Genomic DNA, 16912 nt, shown 5'->3' on the forward strand with positions numbered 1-16912 from the left:
ACGGCGAATCGAATCGGATTTGACACTATAACTTGCGATTGATCCAAAGCAGATGTTTACAAGAAGCATTAGCAAATACGGCTTTGAAACGAGCTGATCTTATCGCACCAGGATTTCAGTAATAGGATTACTTGTATACAATGTGTTAGTCGTGTTATGATCGCATCATTGTTACCTACATAGACTATAGTCGAAAAAAAGATTTTAAAAAACATTAACGGTGAGATAAAACGGAGATTAAAGACCGTTACTAACGATTAAATTTACGAATCATATAATAAAAAAATACATAGCTACCTAATATCTATATATAATAGTTTTTCAAAAAACAACGGAATAAACAACAAATTTTGTTTTTTCATTTAATTCAATGCGCGTTGTTTTATTCGTTTAGTGTATATCCAAATTTGAATCGTAATAGCAAAATTAAATTCAAAATTTTTCTTTTGAGTAAGACTAAAGCATGGATGCAGAATTCAGTGGAATTTATCGATTCTGAAAACATTTCACCAAATTATACCCGTGCTTGTGCTGATGATCCATTAGAAACGCTTTCGGATAAGTTAAAAAACCATCCGCCTATAAAAATAAAAAGTGTAGAGAAATATGTGATAAAAAATGTCGTGCTTGTTCTGCACATGGATTAGGAAAAGATATAGTATACATGTGCAGAAGTTGTGAAATTCCTATTCATATTGACGAGTGTTTTTATACGTATCAAAAAATATTGAAATAGATAAAAAAGTGTAAATAATAAAAATAAATGTGAATAGTGATATAGTGTGGTTCATAAGTGTAATGATAAAAATAAATGTGTAGTGATAAAAAAGTGTATGTGACAGTTGTAAGCAGAAATAAGACGCCGAAAGATTTGGTGAGTGCAAATTATATTATATATTAAAACGATTTTCCATTTACCCAAATATTAGGAATGAAAAATACATATTTATTCGTTCATGATTCTTATAAGCGCAATAATTTTTTTAAATTATTTTTATTAATTACGGCAATTAACTAATAGGACGATAATTTATCTGAATTATAGGGTTTTCCCATGGTTTCTTAATCTGTGAATCATTGCGGTTTTCCAAATGGTGAGGAAATTTCAAAATAACAAACACCCGGTAATGGATGATATTTTTTGATTAGTGTGTTATCTAATTTATTTACATATACCGTAACTATTTTATTTTTAATTTTGCGATAACATACAGAATTTTAGGTTAAAAAACTATATTGCTTGATGTACTATCAACCGGGATGTTTCGATTTCTTTTGATTGGATTAGTTTTATGTTTACCTAGCCAGATAGTTTGACCTTGAAATTTATTTCTGTGAAGTAAAAGTGTAACATAAAATATTATTTTTAATATGAAATAAATAATTATGGTTCATACATTTCATAAAAAAATTTTCATTTGATAGTACGTAGAAATAGTATACTACCATCTCTAATTATCATATAGAAGGAAACTTGATGATATCCTAGTATTTTTTTAAAAAAGAAAATGAATTTTCTATAAAGACTCGTATACGAGTCCTCGGAAGTTAAGCTTATAAAATTATTTTATCATTGGTTTTCAATTTATGAAAATCACAAAATTTGTTTAATTTTTATTATAAAAAAATATTTGCAAAAAAACTGAACACAATTGTGCATTGACTTATGAGTTAAATTCGTAAATACTTACTACCTGAATTAATGATTTTTAAGTTAAGTTCGTAAGTTACGCAATACCTGTTTTTACTCGTATTTCATTTCAAGTCAAGTAACTTGTAAGTCGAAGTCTCACTATATTTTGATTCGTTCAAATTAAGCAGTTGCGAAACGTTCAAAACCCACCGCACAACGCATCATTTTTCGTCAAAACAACTCTCTGCTTTGTTTGGCCCTAATGGCTACGAAAGCGGTCAACAACCTTTTGCTACATAAATACATTTTAAAATTTAAGCAGATTAGATGCTAGCGAGAGTTGTTCAGAATAGTGAAAACTCAATGAATAACTCTTTGCAATGAATTTACTTCAAAGAAGGGTTTTTAAAAATGACAACAAAATTTACCTTACACAAATGTTTTAAATGTTCTGATCAACTGTCGCTCGCTACCGTTCGCTTACACATATCCAGTTTAAATTTTAAAACATATTCATGTAGCAAAACGTTGCTGGTAGCTTTCGTAGCCGTTAAGGCTAAACGCTGCAGAGAGTACTTTTTATATTTAGTTTTAAAATATTAATATTTTATTTACCTCAAAAATAAAACAAATTTTATGATTTTCATTCTGATCTTATGCTTCCTAATTAATTTTTATATTTTATATAAAACTACAAGCAACAAATAAATGTAATAATATCATATAAAAACACTATAATCACTTATAAAAAAGCGAGATTCCATATTTCACGTTAAACGCTATAGTATATTTTAGTAGCACGTCATCATCGTCTTACGAAAAAAAATATTTTTAATATAACCGAAAATGGCTCGCAAATTTAAGTATATTTTTAAATGCACATAATCTCATAAATCAGTAACTTGAAAAAATTATAACACCAATATCTATATAATTGTTTTATAGTACATAATATACAATAACAACGTTGGACTTTTATACATAATATTATATATTATTATATATAATATTATTATTATTTTGGGAAAAATGTGTTTTAATTCTACCGTTATTTCCCTATTAGGAAGGCAAAGTACCTTTACAATAGAACTAAACTTTGAGAGGTTTTAAGGCCTAGAAAAGTAAAGGCAAGCCCGAATCAACTGAATTAAGAATTCACGCCCGAGTGCCACCGGTGCGGCTCCGCTTATTGTAGTACAGTGGTGGAAGGCGTTGGAGGCGCCCGCTGTGCATCTGGCGTATGTAATGGCACTTGGTATAAACATTTATTTACACTTTCATAAGAAAATAAACAATAATGAAACTTTTCTCCGAGGCGAAACAAGCAATTTTGGTCGAATAAACTTGAACGATAGCGCTCGCCGCCTCGGTACACATTATTCCCGCGCTTTTATTGCCTACCCCCGGCCCTGGCGGGAATAACTGCCTTTTTATTCGCAACCCAACAAAAATGCATTTCCATCTTGACGGCGCCTTTTCGTTCCCTTTCCTACTTGCGGGGAAAAAGCGACGATTTCTCCTGCGAAACGGTCTCAATAAAAAAATGATGAACTCCCGTTATTGCCGCCATGATTTTAAATAGAATATAATCAGATGTTTCCATCTGCATTGAATAACTTTTGCCAGTTTAATCTATAGTAAGATTAAATTAAAGAACTTGATCAAACCAAAAGAATCGAGAGGCTTAATTGCAAAATATTGCTAATTCAAAAACTAGAAAATAAAGTACAGTTCTTTACTTTATTCCGAGAGGAAGTCCAACTTCTAATTTTGTAAAGTATTTTAATACAATAAAATGCGTCGTAAATATCTTGGAGATCGAGATATGCGCTTTAGCGATTCAAGATTACTACTTGACTTTACCAAATCTGACGATCGAAGTTAAAGCAATTTCTTTTCTCTGATCTTTGATGGCGCCTTTGTGAAGATTTGGTGTAAGCTTTACTAATGGCAAGCTACTGTCCTACTCTTTTGTAATTACAGTTCTAAAGTGAAATAGTAAGAAGAACTCTGAGTAGAAGTGATTTTTCTATATCGTATATCTGGCTTATAAAATATGTTTTTTCGGAAGTTTGTTTTTCGAATTGGCAAGACTTTTTCAACAATAGGTAGTTTGACTCCTAATAGCTGATTTGTGCTCAGTTTGATTTACCATTTCACTATGAACAGACTTACACTAAAACAATGTTTAAAAATTATGCAAATTTATTTAAAAACACAAAATTCTTAAACTCTTCAAATAACAATATTCAAAGAACATTTTTATGCCAAATAATACTACAAAAATATTTTAGGCAACCACTTAATGGTCTAATACATGGTTTCCCAAACTATGTTCCGCGGAACACTGGTGTTCCGCGGATCCAAAATAGGTGTTCCGCGGAGCCTAAATAGATATTTCACAAAAATTTAGAGTAGATTAAAAAAATTGTTAGTCTTGCTAATACATAAAAATTGTTCATAAATCTGATAAAAAAGCTTGAAAATATGTGTTAAATATTCAACATTGATGTGTATAAAATCTGGAGGGAAAAGTTTTATAAGTCGGTGTTGTTTTTTTTAACTTTAAAACTTGATCGTATTTAAACAATATTTTTTTTGTTAATTAATCACACGATATTAGTGCTTGTTATACGAATTTTATTTATGTGACTAGATATGCTACAAGCAGTCACTATTTTGCATAGGCATGCACTGTTGACTAAAAAAATTTCCACAAATTTAAAAAATGTTATGAAGCAGCCGTGAAAATGATAAACTATGTAAAATCTAGACCACTTCAAACCAGATTATTTAAAATTTTGTGCGATGAAATGGGTAGTGAACATGAAGCACTTTTATTACATACTGAAGTGAAATGGCTATCCAGAGGAAAAGTACTATTAAGACTATATGAACTTCGAAATGAATTATTAGTCTTCTTGAAAGCACAAAATAATTTGCAACATCATTTTGTAATTTTTTTAACAAATCCTTCCTGGTTGATACATCTGCATATCTGGCGGATATTTTTACAAAGTGAAATGATGTTAACTTATAATTACAAGAAAAGAGTATTATACTTTTTAATATGAGAGATAAAATTGAATCTTTTGATAAAAAATTACAATTTCAGATTTTATCGGTTGACTCTAATAATTTTGATTGTTTTTCTGTCTTGGATATGGATGTTTAAATGAATTGAATTTTTAAGTAGATAAAAAAGTTTCACAAGTATTTTTACAACACCTATATTACTTGAAAACAACTCTTTCGGAATATTTTCCGAAAACTAGTAAGGACGATTCCTGGGTTCGGAATCCATTTTCCGTGACAGTAAAACCAGTGGGCTTAAGGGATTATGAGAATTTAGTTAATGACTCTGATTTGAAACAAAAATATCAGCCATTGAATGATTTCTGGGCGAGTCTGACTGAAGAGTTCCCCAAGGTGTCAAAACAAGCTCTGGTTTGTTTACTTCCGTTTTCCACGACGTATTTATGCGAAGTGGGATTTTTTAAGTATATTGCAACAAAAACAAAATACAGAAATAGACTCCACGCCACGGCAGATATAAAAATACAACTAACCAAAATTAAACCTGATATAAAAAAAATTGTTATTTAAGAACCCAAAATCATCAGTCATTAGTAGTTTTAATTATTTGTATTTTTATGTTTATTAAATAAATTTAATAACATTTCTTTAATAACATGTTTTATTTTATTATGAATTACCCAGCCTAAAAAATAAGTTAAGTGTTCCGCCAAAATTTTCGAATTTGCCAAGTGTTCCGTCGCTGAAAAAGTTTGGGAAACCCTGATCTAATATATCGAAAACTACAATAAAAATACCCTTAAATTTTAATATAAACACATAATGCCAAAGCACATATTCCTTTAAAGGCTCAATAACATGTATTAATACTTCAAGATATTTAGCTAAATGTACTTGAATACCACTTAATCCATTATATATTATTTTTTTCTTAGGCTTGAATTGTAAAATGATTTGTTTCATATTCAATTTTTATTTTCAATATATTATATTGTAGTTATTAACAAAATTTTAGACATGACAATTGTTATAAATCAGTGAAATATATTGAATTGATTTGTATGTTGTAAGATTCGTATTGAAATAAACATTTGTTTAAAAAATAAATAATTTTGGATAATTAATTGCAATGCAAGGAATTTTGGTAGTTTCTATAAAAACTTATAATGTATGATACTTTGCTCTCTGCTAGTAATGAGAAACTAAGAAGGTCTGTGTGCTTTAATAAATTTCTAATTATACATTATTTTCAAATACTATATGTATCATATCTGGTTAACAAGGAAACATGTTACCTATTATAATATATATTTAACTAAAAAACGCTAGACATATGTATTTCTATTTATACAATACTGTTGGTATAAAGATTAGTGGAATCATATTTACGCATATTCCGAGAATATATCATTTATAATAATTAATGTGCTGTTAGATTATAACTGTAAATAAACGCATTATTGTAAAGTAGTGTTTTAACCATACCTAATTAAATATTTGTAATATTTTATTTTTATCCTTGATTTTTATTAGTTTTGCATATGTATATTTCACTTTATATAATAGTCTTTTAGGTATTAAATATTGAACATACGTATATTTACAATATAAGTTGCTATAATGTAGATGCTATATATGGTATATAGAAAAAACGGACGATGTGCTATATGCTATATATAAAAAGCTGACGATTTGCTATTTTAATTAATGAATAAACTTGTATAACAGAGTTTTTAATTATTATTTCAAAATGAAATTGTCGAAATTAAATACAAAAGAACTCTATACAAAATCTTATATTATTTTTAATGATGCATTTCCATTCATATTTAAATTCACGCCAAAAAATTTTCTAGTGGCAGTGTTTCAATAAATCTAGGTTAACATCCTTCTGTAAACATGACGAAAAAGGCGTTAAATTAACTCCAATTATTTTTTTTAATAGAGTTACATAATTTAACCGAAGCGCGCCAGCAATTTGCGAAAATGCTTTACAAAAAATATTTTTCATTAATTAACAATATTTTGAAAAGAGCGACACTCAAGTGAATGTTTGGGAAAAGTTTGAGATTCGAAAGTGACCTATTATTTTTTTCAATTAAAAGTTTAATTGCTTGTTCTCATTACCATGAATTACGTTTCGTATGTATAGTACTAGTAGATTTTGTTTTCATTAACTTAAAGTTAATTATCCAAATTAAGCTTAACACAATTACATAATAGTATTATGTTAAATTATATATGCTTATTAATCTTTCATATATCTTCAAGTGTTTCTGTTCAGAGAAATTTGCAAAGCTTATCAAATATCTAACTGAAACATTTTTATTTAAATAATATGTAAACACATTGTTTATATAATGTTTCAAAATAACCTATTTCATATTAAATAAGAATATTGTAAACTTTAATATACAAATAGATACTCGTATTGCCTGTTTACTTTTTGTAAGTTATTTGTATAATATATAAAAAAAAATAATATACTATTGTAGATTATAGATTTTTTTTAAATATATTTATGATATTGCAAATCCACCGGTGTGAATTTACATGGGTCCCGTCGCGCCGCATATGTTAACTTCAAAATAATTTGTTATGCAACACAAGCGCCAAGTTTGCCTAGCAAAAGTTTGGAAGGGTAGGTTCGGTGAAAAACTTTTCTGGTAACCAAAAACGATTTTCCCATATACCGGGTGGTCGCAAAAACACAATACGTTATTTCAATAATGTAGCATATTTGGTTTCTGAATTCATGAAATACATCCACTTGGTGGCATTTGAAAAAGTGAATATTACATTACAGTAAATTGGCTTTTAAAGTTTTAGTACGTCGCTTTAATGTAGATACTTAAAAACATCACATATTGAATAATTAATTTAAAAACTAAAATAAAAAAAAGCGTACAATATATTCACTAATATTATTATCAATTATAAGGTGGGAATTGCGTACTCCGTGCGGTATCGACGGGTAAACCACAGGCCGCGGGTTCGACCCACGACAACAGACTCATTTTTTTTATTTATAAAAAAGCGTTATTATTTAAAAAAATACCTCGCTGCATAATGACATCTATTGATTATAAATTATATTACATATAATAATTTATAATTAATTACTTATGTAGATGTATTTGATTTCCAGACTGAAAAATTTGGTGATAATACTTAATTGTAGGTATTTATTATGTCTGATTAACCTATCAAGTTGCCAAAAAAAATTATCCCATTGTAACGCATTGGGCTTTCGCGTATCAGACTACAGCGTAAAATATAAAAAAAAATAAGAGGCTTAATATTTTTTGAACATTATTATCATATACCTCATTCTCATGTTGAATACGTATGATATCCTCTATAAGCTGAAATATCCCATTATTAGAATTTTTAATGACATAGCATTATGATATTTATTAGTGTGACTAGAAAAATCTAGGTAAATCTTTTATGTGATGATCGATCAAAATTAAATTTATATAATAATCACTAATTTAGATTACTCGCGGTAGTAATTGGACTCTTAAAAATTCCTTATTTAGAAAAAACACTGCTTTAGCCTTTCAGGCATAAGCCTATTATACACACAAGATAATCAAAGGCTTATATTTAGATAATTTATGTGTTTTGCTGATTTGAGGTATGTTGATTTCAACACCATTGAACTCTCATTACATATTTTTTCAAGCCTAAATTTTTAAGTAACTTTTTAGATAGTTTTTGGCGTTGTTCAAATAACTTGTCGATTGATAAAAGCCTATTGTTTTTTTTTATTTTTGTAAATAAGCTCAGGTTTTAGCATAGTCATCTAAAGCACACACACACTACAAGTAAAATGATGCCACATGCCAAGAACCCTAGCTGAAATTGTTAAGAACAAATTTAAAATCACTTTCTATTATTCATTCAATCTTTATTATTTACATATTTTTGTAGATTCTAAATAAAATATAATACGGAGTATTACAAAATTAGGAATTAAACTAGTTTTACAATCATTTTGCTTACAACATTTTTTTCTTGCTATAATGTTTGTAGCAGTAATTTATAAATTATTATAATAATTATTGCTAATGGGTTAAGAACTTCCAATAACCACGTAACATACTTTTAAAAGATCAATTGTATATAACTTTATCTTAAGCTAATTAATCCAGGGAATTAATACTCCTAATTACGCTTACATATGTAACTCTAATCCCTCTTCTAAGCATCGATGTTAATTAACTAAATCCTCTGGAGAATTCAGAAGAGAAAATTGATTCCAAGTAAAATGAAAAGTAAAATATATCGACCATGAAACATTTAAATCTTAAATACGCATATTAAATTTATTTTATATGTTTTTAGCTTGAAACGATGTTTTTTGGGCTCATATTGTATTCAGATATTTAGACCCAACCGGGCGCGCCTATAAGCACATCAACATATCATAAATTTATGTTTATTTATTACATTAAACTTAACAAAACTTATCAGCATGTTTCTATAGAAATTTGGCTACGTTTATATAATACATAGGTTGCGCCTTAGGTTTTTGGATATTTTTGTTAAACATACTATATTAAAAAAAATATATAACATCTTTTTCAAAGTATGTCTTATTTTTATAGTTTATATCCGTTTTCTGCGTTTCACAACAAATATTTTTAAAAACATAATAATAGTTTGATATATTTAATTACTTTTTTCTAGATTAAAACTATACACATTTAATTTGTTTCTTGGCTTTTAAAATTATTAGAACTGAATCTAAAGAAAAATTGGCATTTGATTATTTGAAAAAATCCACTGCTATGGCGTGAGCCGGTGCATTATCGTTGTGAATTACAATAATTTTGCCAGGTAATAAATCCTTTATTCGCGATAAACTACCTTCTGTACCCAGCATTAGATACTTTTTAATTAAATATCTCCTAGCCGCAATGGTATTTCGAATGACCGTTCGTGACATTGGTATATTAATTACTGGTAAATTTTCTGTCACATGTAATACGTCATAAGTAGATAACCAGATATATTTTTATTAAATTTGTTTATACATAATTGTCACCAAGATGTATTGCGAACATTTTATTGCCGAAATTCCACAGCAGTTTAACGGCATTCCGAATGCGCATAGCACTGGCGAGGGACGTAGCTGCGGTGTAACCAGATGCACTTTGCCCCGGTTGAATATTCAGCGGGAATTCTGTGAAAATATGGGTGTTCTGGTTCGGGCACGCCGATCGCAAGTTGCAATCTATTGCCCGTGATGCTGCAGTCGTTCTGGACTAAGACACAGGAAAGGAGGAGCTTTTGGATCATAGGTCAACGCTATAACATCTGCAGCTCGCGTATAACCCTTTGCAGTCTCCACCTTTACCATCTTGGTCGATGCGATTCTAAGCTCGACATTACCATAGCTGAAATCGAAGTTGTGTGATTTATTTTTACTGTTAGCATGATATTAATTTAAAAATAAACGCGTGACTTCAGATAATAGTATGAATAAATTTGGCTAGAAACTGCGCCTTTTATTGCTATCACTCTATGGATATAAGACTATACTCGTTATTAACTATAAATATGTTTATGGCCTTATAGAATAAAAAAGTATAGATCTGTCTTAAATATATTAATAATATTTGAATTTATTACTTGATTTCAACATAACTTAAATTATTCTGGCGTTCTGGCTCTAAATAAAATCAGAAAAAAACGCGATCGTAATTCTCAAAAAGTAAAATTACATAAAAATATTTTTAAAAAAAACCTTAGTTTAAATAATGCTTAGCGACTTACAACTTTCTCACATAAATTCAGTTAATTGTGTCGAATTGTGAATACAAGAACTGGTAATAATAAAATATAATATAAATATTTTTCGTTAAAAGTAGGTATTTTACAACTAAAATATATCAAATTATAAATAGAGAGCATAAATAACTGACGGATCGGCAAAATAAAACGCGTTCCATATAACAAAGCCCTAAAACATTACAAATACTTCGCGAATTGTCAGTTTTATTTATATCCTTACAAAGTGCTATGCTGAATTTAAAAAATCGTAAAATTTGACAAACTTTTATAAAACTCATCCAACTATATAGCTTGTATATTATACTGTAATATATATTTTTTTCTTCAAATTGCCACTTTAATTTATATCCTTACAAAGTCTAATGCCGAATTTAACCTTGCCAATAAAAACCGTAAAAGTTGACTTATAAAAAAATTAAAACAAACATTTATGTTTGCACTCGTTCAAATCTACAGCTCTTTTTAAAACAATTTGCCACATTAATTTAAATCCTTACTTGCCGCAATGAACGTTAACAAAAACAGTAAAATTTGACTTTAAAAAAAAAACTGAAATCAAACTAAACGAACTCATTAATTTTTTCAGATTTAATTTAAAACATTTAAACTTTTTAATAAATTGGCTCTTCTATTTATATCCTTACAAACTGCTATGCCAAATTTAAAGTTGCCAACAAACATATACATAAAATATTAAAAAAACTCTTATAAAACTTGCTTAACTCACACCTTTGCTTTAAAAGATTATTTTTTTTGATAAATATGCAGAATAATTTATATTCTCACAAAGTATTATGCCAAATTAAATGTCGGCAATAACATTACATAAAACATTATATAATAAAACTCGTCCTACTCTACTGCTTTGTTTTAAAATATTTCAAATTTTTCGCAAATTGGCACTTTTATTTATATCCTTACAAACTGCGATGCTGAATTTACCATCGCCAATAAAAACCGAAAATTTTACTTATACAAAAAGATTAGAACAAACTCTTATAGAACTTGCTTAACTCTACAGCTTTGCTTTAAAATATTATTTTATTTGACAAATTGCCACTTTAATTCCTATCCTTACAAAGTGCTATCTCCAATTTAACGTTGCCAATAAAAATTGTAAAATTTGACTTATAAAAAAGAATGACAAATTGACAAATTGACACTTTTATTTAAGTTCTTATAAACTGCTATGCCGAATTTAACGTCGCGAATGAAAACCGTAATATTTTATTTTAAAAAATATGAAAACAAACTCTCATATAACTAATCGTATCAGTATAATATAAATGTTTTTTTTTAAGTTTTTCGAAGCAAAAATGTTGAAAAATAATTTATAATTGCTTAAAAAAATAAAATATATGTTTGAAAATAAAATATTTTATATGTTTTCGATCGAAATGAAATTGAAAAAAATTGAAAAACTAATTTAAGTTTTAAATCGAGCTGCTTTATCATTGTAGTAAAAAAAAAAAATAACTGCAGGGTTATCTACAGATAACACGTTAGTTTTAATAATTATGCGTATAACGAGATATAATTTACCATGGCACGTATCGATTTTCTAAAGGGTTAAAGCCGGGATTCTGTGCATATTTCGCTGTTTCGACGCAGACATTTTTCACTATTAACGATTTTCGGCTAGCGCCAAATATATTGCCGAGGCTTGTGAAATCTCGTCAGCGGAAATTTGTCGACGCGCGAAAATCGCGGTCCATTTTTCACCGGTGTCTTATTTGCGTAAGTGGGTCAAATATGACACGCCGCATTGAATACCAAACAAGGTGCCCCTCTCGAGGATGAAAAAAAAACACGCCGGATTATTAAGCGGAGGAGGGGTCGAAGATTTCGTGATAAAAGACACCTTTTTGTCGACGGCATCAAAGGTGAAAGTTAAATGGGGGCTTTAAACGTTTTAACTCAGACCGAACTCGATTCCGGCGCAGACGGTCATAAAAATACACTGGACTTCTTTTAGTTAAGGACAATTCCTGGTAGGAAGCGTTTTTGTGTCGTTTTTCAGGTGGCATTATGGTGTATGATACAAGTGGCGCACAGAATGGGATGTGTTGACTATTATATCTCACTTGAACGACTCTTTGCGATAATGGGTAGTGATTTCTTTCATCTACAACATTCACGTCAAATACGCGACCCGCAAGGTGTTAGGTCATTTATATATTAAATGTGGTTAGTAAGAGTATTATTTGAGAAGGATGAGAGTTCATTTGTGAAACATTTTTTTATGGCCTTCATATATACAACTAATTATTTACGATATAATGGCGCCAATCTACTACCTTTGTAGTATTTAACTACAGAAATTAATACATATTTAGCTAAACGATTACATAAAATACTGGTTTGCATAATATATTATTTATTATTTGTCAATGTAATATATGTAAATAAATTATATATCTGACTTTGGTCCCGGCATCTTGAAAAAAAAATTATCTTTGGAACGATTTTTACTATTTTTTCGACGCATGATAGGAATGATTCATTACCTAATAAGCAAATAATAATTTATTGCCAAAATTTTTCGGATGGAGTATTAACTGTCATAAATAATATATATAAAAATATGTATTGGCTAAACCAAAAATTAATTTATAGTTATCTGACAAACAGTTAAAACCTTAAACATTTTTTTTTGGAAACGCAAGCTATAGTAATTAGGTTGTACAAAAACCAAAGTTCTTCCAGAATCCCCAGATTGTAAATATTTATTTTACATTTTTAAAGTACGGTCGTTGACGCGATGCAAGGAAATCATATCTCAGCATACCTTGTGATATATTTTTAGCATTTTATTTAATATATTTCATGCAAAAAAAATAATAATATTTGTATTCCCTCATGTACCTGAAAAACATTTTTTTGACCTTTTCTTTAAGAAGTGAGATGGTTGCAATATTTAGCTGCGGACTAAGTAATTATACAATGTACACAATACGAGCTCATTAATTGTTAGACGTTTAATTGCATATATAATATTTTCTATATACTAATGAAACCTGCAGTTCACTTGAAAAATGACACCCAAATGGCTTATCTTTTCTGTGTGATATATGCGACTTGTTATCCATTTTTTAATCAGAATTAATTTCTATTTTTATTTTAGAAAAGGTCATTTGAGGTATATGTATATTCTTGCTTATACGTTTAATTAGACTTAACAATAGATTAAACGGTGTATGTATATATTTTTTAGGGCATAAAAAAGCATTAATTAACAAACAAACCCTTGAGAGATCGTCTTAGTAAAACACCCAAGAGGCATACGAGAACAATGACCACCGTAACACAGCATCGTAACCTAAACTTCTATAACCGCTTACACAATATACTGTAATCTTTTAATCACGAGTCGAAACAAAAGCATTGTCTAACTTAATAAATAATTATATATATATATTCCTATTTTTTTATGGCCATCATTAAACATCTACAATGGTTTTGTTTGTAAAGGGCAACATAATTTTTGATCTACACAAATTAGCCCTTTTCTCATACGTTCAAGCTTCTACTGGAGAACATATAAAGGCACTTAAAGAAAAATAAAGATAGAGGGAGAGAGATTCAATTCGAAACACAATTGAATATTAGCTCTTCATAGACTCAGACCACTTCACTCTACTCTATATCGGGCTCAATCACTTCAACAATCCTTAATTTTAATTGTATTGTAGACTATTCAGATTTCTTACTACGAATAAAAATATACAACGCAGTCTGAATTTTTGGTTTTATTCCCAAAACCACTAATAATTTTATATTATTAAAAGAAAAATAAAATATTTATCCTTTGAAAATAAAATTATTTCACACATTCCCTACGGCACATATACATAATTTATATTCGAATCGAGTACCTAATAGAAGTTATACTATGTGGTACATTCTGTAAAGACTTAATTCAAAGCATGTTAAAACAATTAAATAATACCTAGCGCACGAACCTCACGAATTCCGACTAAATATTTACTTTCGGGGTAGAAAGCAAATTGTATTTATAAATCACGTTTACGAAGGCAGAGCCGGATAATAATTAAATTTCGTCGAAATTCTAAATGAAAACTATTCCTTTCGCACACTCGTTCGAGCCACTCAATGTGTGTTTTAATGTTTTGTATGCAAAATTAAATTGAATAGATTATTGAAGCGTTTAGCGTTTGATTTTTTTTATTACTTTATCTTTACAAAAAGGGTTTTAGTTAAATAATAACCGCACTCGATCCGGTTAACGGTCACGACACTACCGAGTGATCGTTAAATTTATGACGAGGTCCAACCCTTTGAGCGCGTCGAGTTATGCAAATAGGACAAGGGTACCAGAAGACTTTTTTTCCTATTACCGTTTGCATATATAGTTTTTTAAACCTCTTAACTTGGGTCACCCTCTCTATGGCAATTCTGTCTTATCGCCTCATCTAATCGATCACTCAATTTGGTAAGCAAAATCCCAAATTTCCCAGGGTTCCATTTGACTCTGTGAGAAAATCGGTTTTATGGACATTTTTCCCTTTCGGAAAGACGACGCGATTATCCGAGCAATTTATGAATATGTATGTAGAGTGTTCGATAAAAATATTTCCAGCTCACACTCAGACTAGAGAATGGTATATAAAAAAGATTGTGATCCAAATTTAAAGATTTTATATAAATTTATATACCATTTACATATAAGTTAATTCTAGTTTATTAATTAATATGGATAGTGTATGTGAAGTATAGATAAATTTACTAAAGTTTAAAATGTTCCTAACTTAATTAGCTAATCTCGTGAAAGATGAGAAGGGATTCTTATATACTGAAGACTCAAAATGTTTTTACATATACGTACATAGCAAATTCTCTCGGGAGAAGATCAGGGTGTGTTAGTTCAATGTACATGGAAATCTCAAACATCTATCCATTGCAGTGATGCACAACCATTTCATAAATATAGACAATTTATACATTTTATAATTATTTGTGAGCTGCATAAAATGCAAGTGTCTCAAATAACGATATATATATATATATATATATATATATATATATATATATATATATTCGGCACGTTTATAAAAACTATTTATATTTAGTTGACCGACCATGCGTTATGCACCACTGAGCTATTATATTTAATAGAATATTATTTTATTATACTCGTATTTTAGCTTTGATACCCGACTTCGTCCGCATTTTGTGATCCTAGTTATTAAATCTCAAGCGGTTTACTCAGTGGAAAAACTTCAAACCTTGGGTAAAGTTGCTTAAAATCGGTTTCATATTGAATTTATAATACTTGAGAAGATATGCACATGTCTTACTAGTAACAAGTGCTCCCTCTAAGCTTGATAATGCTTAATTTGATCATAAAGTTTATTTACTATATGTACTGTTTCGGAACTTTTAAATCTACTTATCACCATACTGAACTTACATTTATTTATACATTTCTATAAATATCATCCGTGTATTTTCCAAGCCCTGTTAAAAGCTAGATGGATAGTGTAGGGAGTGCGTTAACAATTGTCGAATGAATGTATGTCATTAATAAATATTTTTGTCATGGGCTAATATTTAATAAAATATCAGTGTGAATTAGTTATTCTCAAATTGTTTAAGCGATCGTAGACAGCTGTATTGTCGAAAAAGTATTTAATCCTTTCGGGAGTTCCTCGATAGTCTAACCAGCGCCTTCTACTCTTTACTTTCTTCATTAATGGCATAAATACGGCAGTTACAAATTAAAGTTTTCTTCTGTATGCATATAATTTAAGCTTCCCTAGTGTCGGAAAGTGTCATAATGTGTCATTATTTTGATCCAGTTTGCCATCAGATTATTTTTACGATCTCAGTGGGAACATTTTGGCTAGAGAAACTTTCACTAAAAACTCTAAATCAGTTTTGAGGGCAAGTTCTCTCTACACGTAAACGACATTTGCGACGAATCTTCCGATATGCTTGGCTTTGTTATGAGAAACGCATTTCACTTTGACGATCCGTCAGTAATTTGCTTCCTCAATGATACTTGATTTGGGTTCTAAAATTAAGAATTACCAAATAACCAAAAACTCCGTCTTAATTGAAACAAATCAGACAATGTTAGTTTTCGTTTTTGTATCTCAGTGCCTTTTTTATATGAGCGTTGGAATACGAGTTACTGAGTTCTCACATAAAGTTGTATGATGCCAAGCATTTCTTCAAGCTACTGAAGGGAGCTGTCGAAAATCCAACAATTGTCGAGGAATTACATGTTTGGGTTCCGGAACGTCTTAGAAAATCGCGATCGTGCTCTCTTCTAATGTCAGTTAGGGCCAGGATATCCGCACTAGCAGACTTGCAAATAGCTGTCGCCATTCGGCTCCTTAATACACTGGCAACCTACATTGTTTTGTTTAGTGTCAGCTACGAGAAGCTGATCTGGCTCGTATAATTAATTAAAATAAA

General features: G+C 29.5%; 1 protein-coding gene across 2 annotated transcripts in view; it reads right to left on the reverse strand.

Moving 5' to 3' along the window:
* Positions 1 to 16912, reverse strand: part of LOC148230810 (uncharacterized) — a 73287-nt gene that overhangs the window by 33745 nt on the left and 22630 nt on the right. Inside the window, exons 1-2 of one of the 2 annotated variants that reach the window (XR_015810949.1) lie at positions 298 to 16912; positions 1 to 184 (exon numbers count right to left, since the gene is read on the reverse strand). The exon at positions 298 to 16912 is cut by the window's right edge and continues 22630 nt beyond it. The gene's annotated coding sequence lies outside the window, so the exon portion shown is untranslated. The other variant, XR_015810950.1, reaches the window with a different exon arrangement.

This window comes from Plectrocnemia conspersa, unplaced genomic scaffold (assembly GCF_051122295.1).
Source record: "Plectrocnemia conspersa isolate PC_06_02 unplaced genomic scaffold, ASM5112229v1 ptg000010l, whole genome shotgun sequence".
In the NCBI taxonomy this organism is placed as follows: Eukaryota; Metazoa; Arthropoda; class Insecta; order Trichoptera; family Polycentropodidae; genus Plectrocnemia; species Plectrocnemia conspersa.